Source organism: Raphanus sativus, chromosome 1 (genome assembly GCF_000801105.2).
Source record: "Raphanus sativus cultivar WK10039 chromosome 1, ASM80110v3, whole genome shotgun sequence".
Lineage (NCBI taxonomy): Eukaryota > Viridiplantae > Streptophyta > Magnoliopsida > Brassicales > Brassicaceae > Raphanus > Raphanus sativus.
Window position 1 is genome coordinate 18607116 of NC_079511.1, and position 17056 is coordinate 18624171.

The 17056-nt window shown below is 34.3% G+C and overlaps 1 long non-coding RNA gene across 1 annotated transcript; it reads left to right on the top strand.

Annotated features, from left to right (window-relative positions):
* The first annotated feature begins 264 nt into the window (after positions 1–264).
* On the top strand, positions 265–1540 carry LOC108857819 (uncharacterized). The gene is made up of 4 exons (XR_001950388.2): positions 265–517; positions 687–756; positions 957–1252; positions 1371–1540. It is a non-coding gene; the product is annotated as an uncharacterized LOC108857819 (long non-coding RNA).
* The last annotated feature ends 15516 nt before the right edge of the window (positions 1541–17056 follow it).

Here is a 17056-nt window from a genome sequence, read left to right on the forward strand (position 1 = left end):
TTGGTTTGGAGCTTCTCCTTACAGACAAATAGGTATCAGATTCTTTACTTCTTCTTCTATTGATCCAAATCAATCTAGGTAACAACTTCTGGATTTATTTTTCTACACAAGTACTATTCTTCGCACTAAAACTATGATTCTAATGCAGTAATGGCTACGCACAACTCGAAATCTACCGCATCAATACCACAACCAGTTTACTTCCCCTGTTTGCACGAGCCTCTTTGGTTTTCAAATCCAGTTAAAGCCCGGTTGGTCATCACACTCTACCTTCTTCTCATTGATTAAAAAGTTTTGGTTCATATTTTTGTCCCGTTCTTAGTGGTTTGTAAATTTGTGGTTTCATCGCTCCAATGCCACAAAGAAACTATTTGAATTACATTTTGTGGCACTATACACAGGTTTAGCAGCTGCGGTTTAGACATGGCTGCAACATATCTTTTTTTGTTTAAACAGCATCTAGAACATGAGATCAAGTCCATTTTTCCAGGCATCCAGATCAAGTCCATTTTCCCAGGTATTCTTTTGTCTTTAATTTGGATTGGGGCAACCACAGGTATTATTTTGTTATTCAAAGAGCTGAATCCACACAGCCTTTAGGAGAAAGAAGCAAACTTTTCCCTGAGAGAAGTTTTACAACAGCTTCGTGCGTAGGTTTTTTCTTATATGCTAGCATATGTACGCAGGTGAAACTTTGAACACCTAAAGAGGGCGATTTATGTAAGGATTGCATCTGCCAAAGTCGCATTTGAATCTGTAAGTTGCGCACACCTTGCTCCTCTTTAGTCTTTACATGTTTAAGAAATTCAAACTGGCTTGAAGTTGACTGTTTATGAATCTCTTTAATCTTTGTAGTTATTGTGAAGGTTTCCTGCTGAGTTTATTGCATAGGTCCATTTTCATGTGTGGGTTGTTTCAACAAACCATCATTAAGACGCTGTCTTGGCTATCCGCAGACAGATTGAGGATTCACTTGCATTTGCTCCTAAACTCAAACGAAAAGCAATACTCTCTATTCAGAGATCATGGGGAGAGATCCCATAGATTTTTACACAGATTTCTATCATGGCCGCTGGAACTGGAATCACTGTTCTCTTCGCTGTGATTTATAGCCTTGCTTCAAGGCGTGTACCCTTTTGGGCAAACAAGTTCTTCAACACTGGACCGTCTGGACTTGGTTTCAGTTTGTAATTACTGCTTTGGGCTGTGGATAGACTCGGGAGGGGATACTTAGTGCATACTTCTTCCATGGGTAAGACATTTTGATGTCTGATTGTGTTGTTCTTGCGATCAGCAAGCCTTAATCATAGCTCCTTCTGGTAACCCCATCTTAATCTGCAACCATTTCTGATATTTCTGTTGACATGCAGGTTATGGCTTCTAAGTTAGCAACGAGAACAAGAGTAATCTTCGAGGAAGCAAAAGCAACTACCAAATTCTTTATTTTCTTATAGGAAACATCTTTGCACCTATGTAAATTATATGTTTCTCCAGTGACCTGAAGAAATAAATTGGTTTTGTGAAAACAAACAAAAAGTTTTGAATATAAAACATGTTAACGAAGACATTCTTTTTTTTTTTTTTACAAAGATTTTCTATTGAAATACAAGAGTTACAAAACTGTTTACAAAGGCTGCAAAAAGTACAGTCACACCAAGAGAAGAAGCTAAGAGGAACAGAGACAAGCCAAAAGAAAACAAAGCAGATGAACCTCAAGAAGCATACTAAACCCAACCCAGCAAGAAGGTCTGGCCAGAAGGAAGAGAAAAGAGAACCACTTCACCGGTTGCAACCGAAGACAGAGCAAAGCGAACCTGAACCACTTCCACCTCCCACTAAGACAGAAGAAGCCAATGCGACAGAGAACCCTTACCACAGGAGAACCAAAGACCCAATCTACTGACCAAGCTCAAACAACCTGAAAGTGACGAAGACCAGAAGCAGCACTACATCACGCAACTGAGAGAGGGCAAACCACTTACCTGCGCCATCCCCACCTTGACCCAAGAAGAGGAGAACTAAGAGAAACCCAAACCAGCGAGAAGAGCGAAGGCGGCAAGGAAAGAGCGCAGACCCACACACGACCAGATGGAGACCACCGGAAGCGGCAAAGAAAAGAGCACAGACTTTAGGTAGACACAAGGAGACCCTAGCAACAACCACCTCTCAAAGAAAAAAGACCACTAGGAGCCTATCTTCAAAGTCAGAGCAGGTAAGAGAGCCGATTGATGGTAAAAGAGAAGCCATGCAGAGAAGACCACACAAAGGGGACACAGCGGCAAGGAAAGAGCTCAGACCGTGCTCGGCGGCAAGAGAAGAGCGCAGACCGAACTAAGAGGGCCTCGCCAACGAGAAACTCCAAACCACAATCAAACAACCAGGACACAAGCAGCTTGACCAAACCGAGAGAAGAAACTACAAAAAAAAAGACAACAAAGGAGACAGAGACTCACAAAAGGACCAGCAGAGGCCAAAGGCAGAGGGTTCTAACTGGAGTAAATAGGAGGCGAAGCACCACACAACAAAGAGGTAACTGTTACCGCAGCTACAACCCGGAGCAGGCTAAACCACCTACGCTAGATCCGCCAGGAACTATCTGAAACAGAAGCGGAAGCCAATTGAAGAAGGAAACCGCCGTCTTCAACCTGATCTACAGAGCTCCAAAACACTAGTCGACAAGTCCCCAAAAACAACCAGATCCAGAGCAAATCTAATAACCAGCCTCCAGAATCAAAGACCTGAAGCCTATTTCTAACTCCTCCGGTGAAAATTGAACCCAAAAACACTCCAAACCTCCAGAAGTCAGATTGCAAGACGACATCACAACACGAACGAGAAGAAGGAAACAGAAGAGGGGAAGAGAAGGTGACACAGGTGAGAGACGCTGGCGCACCTACTCTTCCCGGAGAGAATCTACGGCGGCGACCTCTTGGTGAGAAGAGAGACCAGAGAGAAAAGCCCTCTCTCTCTCTCTCTCTACACTTATTTCAGCTTTGACATTCTTTTTAGTTTGAACTGTACATGATGGTAAAAAAAAAATAGATGATTTGCAACATAGAATGAACAACCAATTTTAAGAATTTTTTTTGCTAAATATTTTAACAGAGATTAAGAGTCTAAGACTAACACCCCAAACAAAAATCCACTTACCCCAAAACAAATCAGACTCGAATCTATATTAACAAAGCAGACATATGCTTTTGGAGTAAAAATAACGGGTCATGTCTACAGTATTGTATAATGTGTTACCGTTTAAAGTATTACTAGATCTTGACCCGCACAACCGTGCGGGTGATTATTTTCATTTTTATACTTGTAACTATCTAGGTTACATTAGTGATATATAATTTTAATATTTATCAAATTATTAATATCTTTATAGCATTTTTAAATATAACAATTTTATAGCTTGCATGCAGTAATTTATTTATTTTTGTTTCAAATTATTAATGATATATCTCTTATTAAAACATGAACACTAATTAGAATAGCACATTCTTTGATATTTACGATAAAATCCATTCAAATTAATATTAACTTAGATATTAATTTCCTTAAAAGTATACTTGTATTTTAGGTTTTGATCATACATATTTGTTAATCGAATTATTTGTACGATTTAAATATTTGACTGAATAAATGTAATTTATGTTAATGACAAAAAATGGTATAATATCTATTGCATATTCAAATTGCACAAGATAAAAGATACAAAACAATCGCATTAATGAATAGTATATGAATATGGTTTATATAAAAATAAACTTGATTATATTTTTGTAAACAAAACAGTCATATACTTATATTATCAAAATATGAAATAAACCATCTATTAAATTTAATAACATTTAAAATAGCACTTAAAATAGAAACTGAATGCACTTTTAAAATAACATTTGTAGACCTAATGTTCATATTGATGACATATTTTTCAATGGGAAAATTGTCAAAACGGAACAAAAATTCAGCATGGTTGTCCCTATAGTATAAAACCATCATTTAGTTGTCTTTTTAGTATAATTTTTTTCATAATCCCAAAACTAACCCTTGATTAATCTAATTAAACACATTAAGCTAATAAAATTTTTTTAAAATAATAATTAAAACGTTTTAAAATGGAAAATAAAAATAATTTTTTTTAATAAAAATAAACTTTGTAAAACTTAATAAAAATAAAAAAAAATAATTTACAATTTTTTTAAAATAAAAAACGTTAAATCAACCTAATATAAAACAGTTAACAAAGCTGTATTTTTTATAAAAAGTTTAAAATGTTTGTAAACTTTTTAATTTTATCAAATTTTTTAATAAAAAAAAATTAATGTATTTTTATAAAGTTTGTTTAAACTTTTTATTAAAATTTTTTGTAAAGTTTTATTTTATTTTTATAAAGTTTACAAATTTTATATAGTTTGTTTAAAGTTTTTATTAAACACATTAAACTAAAATAATTTTAAAAAATAATAATTAAAAACGTTTTAAAAAGGGAAAATAAAATAAAACTTTTAAAATTTTATTTAATAAAAATAAACTTTGTAAAAATAAAAATAATTTACAATTTTTTTAATAAAAACGTTAAATAAACTTATTAAAAACATTTTACAAAGTTTTATTTTTATAAAAATTTTAAAACGTTTTTAATAAAATTGTAATTAAATAAAAATTTAAAATTTATAAAAAAAAATAAAACTTTACAAAAAATTTAATAAAAACTTTAAACTAACTTTATAAAAAAACATTTTACAAAGTTTTATTTTTATAAAAAGTTTAAAACATTTGTAACCATTTTAATTTTATCAAACTTTTTAATAAAAATATAAATTTTAAAAATGTTTTTAATAAAACTTTTAATAAAAATAAAATTTGTAAACTTTATAAAATATAAATAAACTTTACAAAAAATTGCACCTAATTTCAAAATACCACATGTTGTATAGATATGTATCATAGAGAACAATAGTTTGTGAAAAAATCAAAAGAAAAACTATGGAAAAACCATAGATTAATGAATAAAACAAGGGAGAATCATTTTAAAAATATTTTGACAAGCAAAATCGAAAATAACACGTTTTAGGAAGTTAGAATATTTTTAGGAGATTTTTAGAATATTTCCTTAACTGAAATTTTCATTAATTTTCGCAAAAATCAGGTAATCTTATCCGTAGAATGCGCCTTCTAAAAGTTTAGAACATTGAAAAAAATCCAGAACACGCTTTCTACTTTTAGTAAATGGAAGAGTACATTTTAGAAAACACATTCCGCGAAATTTAGAATACTTAATAAAAGTAGAAGATGCTTCCGAACGAAAAGTAGATAGCTTTAGGATTAGTAGAATGCGCATTCTACTTTTTTAGAAAATTAGTAAATAGTAGAATGTATGTTCTAAAAATAGTAGATGAACGTGTTTATTTTAGAAATCGCTTTCTACTATACCATTTTCTGTAGAAGGCACATTCTACCTTTAGTATAACGTATTTTCAAATTCTTATTTATCAACTTTAAAAAAAAAAAATACCAGCATGTGTATATAGGTGTTTTATTAATTTTTTATATTTATAATATTTTTTTGATTCACAAAAGTATTTATTTCATTAGTTTTCAGAAATACAAAATGTAAAAAGGAGAAAAATTGGACAAAAAATGATTTATACCAAAGGGACAATACCCTTGTTTTTTTGTTCTCTATTGGCAATTTTCTCTTTTTCAATCATGTGATACAAATATTAACAAATCTTAATTGTTAGAGATCAAAGATTTAAATGAAAAATATTATATAAATTTATATCACAAACTAATACAAAATTGTACATGGGTTTAATATAATTACAAATTAATTAGATACTTAAAATGTTTATTTTAATAAAAATAAAATATACATTTAGTCTATTATTAATTAAGAAATTAATTACATATTCAAAAGATTGTAAAGTGAAAAACGAATTATAACATTAATGTTTTAAATAAATATGAATATATATTTATATAGTAAATAAATAAATTTGAAAAGATTTTATTTGGATGTAATTAAGAGAAAATCTAGGAATATCTATTTTTAATTTATTAAAGAAACAAATATGTCTATGTATATCATTAATGAATGAATGAGTTGTGATTTCTAATAAGGGTTCATTTTATTAAATATCACACATAGATGAGAAGTCATGACTTCTCTTTTAATATAATATATACTAGATTTTGATCCGCGCTTTTGAAGCGCGGAATATTTTAACATGAAAAATTTCACTAATAATTTAACAAATATTTTGGTAATTTTTAAAGAGTGTGTATTTAAAATATTTTTGCATTTAAATCAGTATTTTTAAATTCAACCCGATTGTGATAATACCGGTTAATCTGGAGATCTGACAATTCAATTTATGTTTTCAAAATATTCATATTAAAAAATCACTAAAACCCGAGACTAACCGATTGAACTGATGGATGACCGAAATGTAATCTAATTGGATTTAAATTGTAATCTTATAATCGAAATTTTAAAGTTCACTATTTTGCAATTTATGAAATTATGACGTTTTTACAAAATTTTAAAGAGAAAATGATAGATATAAAATAATTAAGATTAATTATTGTATTATTTGGAAATATTGATAGTAGTATAAAAAATATATTGTTTGGAAATATTAATAGTAGTATAACGAAATAAGTATATTGTTTGGAAATGTTGATAGTAGTATAAAGAAATAAGTATATTGTTTGGAAACATGGATAGTAGTATAAAGAAAAGAGCATTACTGATTTAATGTATGTTTAACTATAAAGTATGAAGGTGTATTTAATTTAAAAACTTACAAAATAAATGTTAGGTCCAACAAAATGTTTTTTGTTTTAATAAGATAGATATATATATATATATCTTAAAATGCTTATAATAATCAAATAATTAGTTAGTAACACTTTTTATTAATATGTACAAAACATTAAATAACATAATATGTATATGTAAGTGCTAATATTTGTATAATGGTAACGTTCTTTTACATCGTGTATATATTACTTTCTGTTCCCACTTTTATTCATGTTGACAGATTTTTAAATTCCTTTGCTTATAAAATAATTCAGTAAAAAGATCAAATATTTATATAATAATTAAATGATGACATGTTTTTTGCATAAATGTTAAATTTCATAACATATTTTTGCCTTCGTGTAACTTTTGGTATGGAATATTCATGTTGTTCATGATTACTGAAACAAAAATATTTATGTTTATAACCCTTTCTCTAAAAAAAAATATTTATGTTTATGCTCTTTTCAGTGTGAACGTTTTTTTTTTTACTCGAAGAAAGTTGAGATACATAGTGTCAATAAGAAACCAAAGACAAAGAACATAAACCAAACAAAATAAAACAAAGACATAAACTGAGTCTAAAACCCATATATGTCCACAAATCTATTCCTTCCACCTTTCGAGAAAAATTCGATATCAATGGAGCTGACCTAAAGAACAAATGTCTTGAGCAGTCCCAACCCTGAAGGGAATATCACCAAGCCATATTAGAACCAGCAACATCAGAAACAATTGAGAGGTCAAATCTTACACCAACTCCAGCAGCTGCTATCCATGTGAAACTTGCATGACCAGAAACCACCACTAAAACTAAGATATAAGGACAAAAGACCTTGAAACGCTACTTGGGAAAACGTCAAAGAAGACCACCAGTTCTTACACGCGGACACTCGCAAGGCAGCCAAGTGACCTACAGAACAAAGACTGCCCACCTCCTCGCAAGAGAAAAACTGAAGGTCAAGTTAACTGCTTCGTCTAGAAACCATCTCCCAAAACCAAAAAGGTCCAAGATAAGGTCTAGTAGATACCTCCACAACGAACATAAATCACAAAAAACGAACCCAAAAAGCTAACTTAGGATGCAACAAAGTGACTGAAACAACAAGAACCAAACAAAAGTAGTATTCCCACGACTTCAAACTAATATTAATTCACCACACAAGAACATAAGTTTCGGTGATCGAGATGGTAGAAAAACCATCCTTCCTAGAGACACAAAGCCGACGATAGAGATGTTAGAATAACCATCCCTTTCCGGAGACAGAAAGCCGGCGGTAAAGAGCTTTGAGAGCCTCTTTCCCCAGAATCTTACCCGCTCTCGGTGGTGGTGAGAACCACCAACCACCGGAGCAAGAGAAAGAAGACCACTGTAACAAATTATGAACGTTATGTCAATAATTTTAACAATTCAAACTACTTTTGAATTCAATTCAAAATTAGAAATGCTTAAATTATAGGGAAATTAGGACTCCTACCAAGACTCTTTAGCGTATTTAGGTATCTACCAATTGACACTATTTAGACACTGTATGTAAATTGTTAATGACTCTGTTATCCCTACCCTATATCTATTCCAGTGCACTATTACTCGAATCTTCAAATGTCAAATCTAAGATATTGATATCACATTACTTGACCATCTATTTTAAATTAATATTCACTTTTCTTCATCTTTCATCTTTCATTTTTATTCTTCTTTCATCTCTCATTTTTTATGCAAATCTCTTTCATCTTTCTTATTTCGTAATTTCTTTTCTCTGTACATAGCTCTCAATTTCTAATAATGAATTTTGTGAAACATGAAAATCTATTATTCCGTCCTGCGGCTATGGTGAAGCCCTCGACCGCTACATCTCCAGCCAAGATCTTCCACCCTGCGTCTCTGGTGAAGTTTCCGCCGCTGCGTTTTTGGTGAAACTCTCGGCTGCTGTGTATTCGGTGAAGCTCTCGGCTACTGCGTTCCGGTGAAGCTCTCCGCCGCTTCATCTCCGGTGAACCTCTCCGCCGCTGCGTATCCGGTGAAACTCTCCGCCGTTGCGTTTTCGGTGAAGTTCTCGGTCTTTGCGTTCCTGGTCTAGCTCTTGTACCCCAGCGTCTCCAGTGAAGCCCTCCACCGCTGCTCTCTCCAACGAAGTTCTTCACCGTTGTGTCTCCATTTTATGTATATATATATGTTGTAGTGGTTGACGTGGCATATACGATCTTCTTGTTCATTAACCGTATAAATATTATATTGATTGTATAACAATTTGATATTAAGAAAATCAGATTTTAAACTCAAGTAACTCATTTTTTAAATGTATATATATAATATTAGCTGTTTAATAATTTTTCGTGATCAAAGAAAACTTGCATAAATATTACTCGTATATTCATTTCATTTTTCATAGTTTTTACTATGATCTTGATTCTTATAAAGTTATGTACCTGCTATATGGAGTCAAACTATTTGGCCGGTCAATATTTACGACCGACGGGTAATTCTAATAATATCCGGCTAAGATGAATTTTAATACATTATCGTTTAGGATGAAAGGACCAGTTATCCGGTTAACAAGATACATAACTGTATAAAAAATCAGTTTTCTAGATAATTTTTTTACACTTACGTGGAAGTGCAGAGGTAGGTTTGGGAATATGTGTGTTATAAGGGTTTAGATAACCGCACCAAAAAATAGTACACCCTAACGTTAATAATAAATGCTTACCCTAAACAATAAATCCAATGCTTTGAACCCTAAACCCTAAATCCAAAACACTAGACCCTAAACTTAATAGAAATTCAGGAACCCTAGAACCAAATCCTAGTGACTAAACCGTAAACAATAAACCTAAAACTCTAACCCATAAACCCAAAATACTAAACCATAAATCCAATAGGAACCTTGGAACCCAAAACCTAATGTCTAATCCCTATTGTATTTAGGGTTTAGTCATTTGAGCTTAGAGTTTAGGGATTAAACATTAGGATTTGGGTTCAGGGGTTTCTATTGGATTTAGGGTTTAGTGACTAAGGTTTGGGTTCCGGGGTTACTATTGGGTTTAGGGTTTAGTGACTAGGGTTTGGATTCATGGATTCCTATTTAGTTTAGGGTTTAGTATTTTGGGTTTAGAGTTAAGTTTTCAGGACATTGGATTTTTTGTTTGGGTTAAGCATATATTAACATGTGTACCTATAATATAGAAACAATCAAATTGGCCGGTCAACAGTTACAACACTCAGTTCATTCAGATATTATCCGGCTAAGCGGAAATTTTAAACGTCATCGTTTAGGTGAACGGAGATGATAGCCGGTTAAATTTATATAATAAACCGTATACAAATTTAGTTTTCTACATGTCCAAACTAATACATGTCCAACTTTTAATTTTAAGGCCAATAATATGTTTGCATGGCTAATGTGAAGACTAAGATAAAGATCTACTACAATTAGCTAGTCCAAGAGAAACCACAATTTAATTTTTTTTTAAGATGGGCCAGATAATAAGTTAACCAGCTAACTTTAAAGTACATAAACTTAAATACTTATTACGAAGTATCTTATTGTAGTTTACATATGTGTTGCACTAAAAATATCTCATTGTAATTTACATATGTTGCAATAAGCAAATCATAAAGCTAAGTCCACTTGCGTAATTTGCATTAAATATTTATAAAACGTGTAGAAAGTAGTAGTTAACAATTTGACACATCGCCTATATTCACTATATCACCACTTGCAGATTGAACTTTGACATGTTACTGTGCCTCTTCATTATCGAGGTAAGTTTATTTTAATAAATCTGACCCAAATCTTTTCATAATCCTTCCAAATCTATGTAAATCTTGTTGTCAGCATATAGTTGTACTCCTAGACTGTGTAAAACAGAAATCAGGCTATAACAGAAGGGGTAGTCTCGACAATTACATTGCCCCACATCACTAATCTTTTTGTATGTTTCACTGTTTTGGGTAGTTTACTAATTCCTCTATTTTCCTTTGTTTTTGAGCAAAATATCCCTAAATTATAATATACTGTAACAAATAATTATTTTGTTAAGTTTTTATTTCTTTTGGTTTTGGGGCGTTGGTCTTTTTGTTTAACAATGAATAAAAATCTAAACAGTTCTAAAAGGTAGTTATGCTAGATTAGCCAAAACAACATGATTCTAATATGATATCAAATGTTAAAGATATTTGAATGAAAACTTAAACAAAGACATATAATAATAATCAATAAATAGTTAAATACTAAGCTGTAGTATCAATTTATAAATCTATCTCGCTACAATAGTTTACTATTTTATCATAATAACATAAATAAAATGCATAAAATGAAACTGATTGTCACTTTTAGAGTTTAACTTATGTTAGATAAATATTGGTAAAATGGTAAACTATTGTTAAAGGAAAAATGTCACAAAATCCCAAACTTTTTAAAAAACCCCAAAAATCTCAAATTAAAAAGTCATTTTAATCATTAACTTTTTAGTCAAACATGAATCTTTTGGTTTCGTTTTTTTTTTTGTCTTCTTTGATTAGGCTCAAAGGCCATTACAACGAATTGGGCTTTTATCATAAGACCCAAACATAATTAAATAACATAAGTTGAAGATCAAGTAACCGACTCAAACTCAGCACTACACGCGTACAAACTAAGCACTCTACCAGACACGTGTCGAAAAATAAAGACTTTATGCAAGCCTCGTTTTCTCCGCCGCTTCTACACCGTGTCTCTGTTCTTGCCGCCGTGCTATCAACTTGAGTCGATCTTCATCAGGTTTGAGCCTCTGTGAAAGTCTGGCTGCCTCCCAAATTCGTCGAGTTCAAGTTCCATATGTCTCCGTGATTTCTCCAAACTGATTCAGTGATTACTGGATATAAGCTCAGGATGAAAGTTGAATCAATCAATGAACGGGTTTTTTGTCAGGACGCTTCATAGAAGCCCCAACTCTACTTAACCCGACAGCAAATTGATCAACTTGAATCAACAAACTATTCACCCTTCAATCAACCTACTTAACTCCACTTTAAACGACTTACTAACTACAAAAGAGTAAGATTTATGATTGATTAAAAAGGAATAGGCATGAACCATTAACAAAAGAACCAGTTTTGAAATCAACCGGGATTTAAATAGTTCACGGAACTTGAAAGAACAAAATCGATCTCAAATCAAAGAAAGATAAGAGTGAAGAGCATCTTTGAAATAAGATCGAACCACAACAAAATTCGTCGAAACGAAAAGAATATCGCCAAGCGAAAACAAAGATCAACCATTCGGTTGAAGAAATATCTTACAACAAAACAAAACTAGACTGATCTTGTAACGACCCGAATTCTTTAAACCGAAATTGATATTCGGTTTGATTTAAATTTGGGCCAAGACAATAAACTAATTGCTTATGTATTAAATTGTTAAGTATAAGTCTCCTAAAAACCTAAAGCTATGTGCGTCAGTGGAGATTCAACCTTCTCTAAGCCATCTTCTTCTCCATCTCCGGCCACCATGAAAGAGGAGCCATCACACCATTTGAAAAGAGAGATTAAAGCTCATCAGACACGTTTTGGAAGAGCAGAAGAACGATCAATCAAAACAGAGTATTTCGAATCCAACTTTTGAGGTTATGTTCTAGACTTATAGATCTATGTTTATCAGAAAGCGGATCATCATTTGGATTTTTCATCTAATAGTTATGGACATTTCTTTGGGGCTACTCGTTGTAGATCGGATCCGCCGATAGTCAACTTCATCGGTATTTTCCCGTTGATCTAGAAGGAACCAGCAAACGAGCGAGATATCATCAGAAAGATCTCGTTGTCAGCTTTCCATATCATCTTCCCGATCGTAAAACCAAGGCACGGTTGGAAAGTTATCGACGTTGCTTCTTGGCCAAGGATAAGCTGAAGCTTTAGTGATGCAGATACAGTTCCGACCAGTCTCAGCGTAAAGGCCAAACGGCCGATCTAAACGAAAGCTTTCAATCTGGAAATTTGTCAGTAAGTAGTTCACTCTTTTATCTATCGTCTCCAAGAAGCGGATTGTCATTTCGAGTAATTTTCTGAAAGTTGTGTTTGTTTTCGCGAGAGGTATTACTGCAGTCTTCGTTTGCGACCAGTCTGGAGGAAAAGTTAATTTGGTTAATCAAATGGTGTCCGATCGGAGTAAACTCGGTGTCTATGGACAGAGGACATCTAGGACTACATTCTGACCGTACGGATTGAAAAGTCAACGGTCAGTTCTCGAGATATTCATCCGTTGTCTTTAGAGTTCAGTTCTGCCAGAATCATCACATTCATTTATCTTCAGAGAGTTCCGGAGTTGCTGTTTCAGAGTCGTCAATGTTCATTATGTGTTTTCTCAGGTTATCTTTAGAACCCATGGCAAAGGTGAGGGTCTACTCCATAAATTCCGTACCAGTGTAGAGTTCTTTCTATGATAGGTTTAGACTTCGAAACATGAAATGTGTCTGCTTGAGTCCTTGCTTGGTAGTTAGTTTATTCATTGCAAACCGGAATTAGGGGTCTAGAGGATTCAACCATTGATTGGATTATGTGATGATGAGATATGAGACATATATATATGTATATACATAGTTATAGTAGGGACTATGTGCGAGGGCGGGGGTTCAGGGATGCCTGGACTAGCGACGCCACTGTGGAGGGGCGGGGGCTCAGAGACGTTTGGGCTAGCGACGCAATTTGTGTGGTGCGTGGTGCAGAGACGTTTGCATCTGACGCAGCGATCGAGGGCGGGGGTACAGAGACAGACTGTACTAGCGACGCCACGTATGTATATCCATATGCGGAGATGCGGGGTGTGTGGTATATCTATGCACTATCAGCGCAGTGTTTGTTGTGTGTGATGCTTTAGGCGTCTTGCTTGTTCATGTTAGAGCTAAACTTCCATAGCGGGAGTTCTGTTTACTTAAGTCAGTGGTTTGTGGATTAGCATCCCATACCTCACTGAGTGACTCCCCTGTTACTCACCCTCTTTTTCCCCCTTTCAGGTGAGCTAGCCGAGCAGGAGTGATTGCTTTCGGTTTGGTGCTTTGGGAGTTTTATTTCTTATTTTCATACTTCGATTTTACGCTTTTATCGATATTTTCCGGGATTTATTTTATTTATGCTATTATTGGATTATGGTGTTGAGTTTGACTTTTGAGAAGTAATAAATTGAGACTTTTATGAGATTATTATTTATTATATTATTTTAGAAAATCGGGGTATTACAATTTGGTATCAGAGCGGGGTTCCGTTCCGGCTCTGACCCGGGATGGCGATTTGTGGGACTGGATTCTAATCGGTTTTAGAAGTTTTTCGAAATATTTTGGAAATTGGGGGATTTTAAAAATAAAAGTAACTAGCACCTTTCTGTTCGATAACTTCTAACCCAAATGTCTTTTTATGACGATGAGTTTACTCATCGTTATCCGTTTTCTAGCAAACAGGGTTTCAGCCAGATGTTTAATAGATGGAGGATGTCACAGTTTGTAAGATTGCTCAGCTGTTTATCAGTTTCGTCAACCGTGTTCAGAGATTGCAAGTGGATTTATGATGTTTCTACCACCACCTAACTTTAAGCTGTCATTCTACGAGTTTTTGGTTACTGAAGCTTATTTGGTGTGAGAGGTGAGCCATTGGTTGGCATGTCTTATTCTCGTGTATGAGTAAATTGACTATTTTGGAGGTATGATCAGTTTGTAAATTCGTGGGGATCGCTTTTGGATTGGGGTTGCGGCATCTTGTGTTTTGTATATATTGGAGTTATGCTTATTTTTGTTTGCCAGATTTTGGCGGTATTGACAGTTTCAGATTGTGGTCAAGCTATTAAGATTCAGTCAGCCGGAACACAGAGATTGGGGACCACTAGCGTTCATCGAGATGTACCAGTTCTACTTGGTGGGGTCGATTTCATCGGAGGCTTAGCAGAGATGATGGAGCTTCATTATTATGATGTTATACTTGGGATGGATTGGCTGTCACATCATCGAAAGGTACTAGATTGCCCGAGGGCAAAAGTTCATATTTCTAGAGGTGATGGGAAGATCGCATTTGAGGGTACTCCTGCGCAGAGGGGAATTTCTATTGTCTTCATGTTGCATGCTGAGGATCTATTGGAGAGGGGAGCATAGGGATTTCTGGCGACTATCGAGATGGTTAAGAATGATGGACATCATGAGTTGCAGGACATTTCAGTGGTTGCAAAGTATGAGGATGTATTTGAGGCTTTTTGAAGAACCACCAGCCAGAGTAGACGCTCGTATGATTGAGTTGGAACCAAGGAAAGAACCGGTTTCACAAGCGCAGTACCGTTTAATACCAGCAGAGATAACTGAGTTGAAAAAGCAGCTGAATGAACTCTCGGATAAGGTTTTCATCAGGTCGAGTACTTCACCATTGAGAGCTTGTACATAAGACGGGATTTTGTACATGTTATGGACATTATGAGCTCGTGGTGATGCTGATTAGGTTTTCGAAATGCATCGGTAGCATTCAAAAATATTATGAGCGAAGTCTTTCGTCAGCACATGGATAAGTGTGCGATTGCCTTCATCGACGACATCGTAATTTATTTTTTGAGCAGAGAGGAGCATGCGAAGCATTAACGGATTGTGTTGGTTAAGCTGGAGAGCATCAATTATTTGCTAGCTTGGTAAGTTTTTCTTTTGGCAGGAGAAAAAAAAGGGATTTTGGGTTATGTGGTTCCGGAAGCAGGAGCTGCTCAAGATTTGGAAAATATCACTACGATTTTAGCGTGACCGACATCTAAGAGTTATAGAGAAGAAATTTTTTTTTTATTGGCCTGGTATGAAGAACAATGTTGCTACAATGTATCGCAGTGTCAAACATGTCAGATGGTTAAGGTTGAGAATCTTGTGCTTAGCGGGTTACTGAATGATCTGCCATTGCCATAGTGGAAATGGTACTTGGTGACTATGGATTTGTGATTGTGTTACAAAAAAAAAAGCTTCATGTGGAAAGAATCCTATTGGGTTGTTGATGATAGATTCACCAAGTCTGCTCATTTTCTAGCGTTTATGAAAACAAATGGAGCTGATCAATTGGCGCAGATGTACATCAGAGAGATTACGAGGTTGCATGGAGTTCTCGTAAGTATTGTATCAGATCATGATGCAAAAGTTCACATCGACATTTTGGAGAGCCTTTCAGAAGACACTTAATACAAAATTTCACATGAGTACAACTTATCATTTGCAGACATATGAGCAGTCAGAGAGGACTATTCAGACTTTGGAAGATACCTTTAGGACTTGTATTTTGGATTGAGAAAGGAGCTGCAAAAAGTATCTACCTTTAGCAGAGTTTGCCTACAACAACATCTATCATTCGAGTATGAGATGGCACCATATGAGGCACTTCATGGTAGGCTTGTCGTACACCACTTTTTGGACATAAGTGGGGGAGAGACGAGACTTGAATCAGCAATGTTCAGGAGATGGTAGAGCAAGTTGAGGTGCTCAAGGTTCACCTTAAGGAAGCCCATGACCGTCAAAAGAGTTATGCAAATCAGCACAATAAAGATTTGGAGTTTCAGGTGGAGACTTAATATATATGGAAGTGAGGACATCTCAAGAAGGATCTAAGATTCGAAAGCTAAAGAAGTTTAAACCAAGATATATGAGACCATACCCCATTGGAGAACGGATTGGAGCAGTGGCTTATAGTTTAAAGTTATCAGCAAGAGTTGTCAGGGTTTCAAGACGTAATCCATATGTCAGTTTTGAGGAAGGTCAGGAGAGAGAAAAAAAAATTATTTTGCAGTAGTCGCCAAGTGATCATGGTAAAAAAAAAAAAAAAAAAAAAAAAAAAAAAAAAAAAAAAACTTGTTTGCACTTTGACAGTCAGTTGAGATTATACAACCGGCGAATAAAAAAATAAGGTTCAGAGGATGATGACCATGTTGGTCAAAGTTTGTTGAGAGAGACAAGATCCAAGAAGAGATCTGGGAGACCGAGAATCAAATAAGGATTTAATGTTCAGAGCTTTTTCGGATGGTATTGTACAGCCGACTCATGATTTGAATTCGGGGACGAATTCTCTATTAGTAGGGGAGAATTGTAACGACCCGAATTCTTTAAACCGAAATTGATATTCGGTTTGATTTAAATTTGGGCCAAGACAATAAACCAATTGCTTATGTATTAAATTGTTAAGTATAAGTCTCCTAAAAACCTAAAGCTATGTGCCGTCAGTGGAGATTCTTCTCCATCTCCAGCCACCATGAAAGAGGAGCCATCACACCA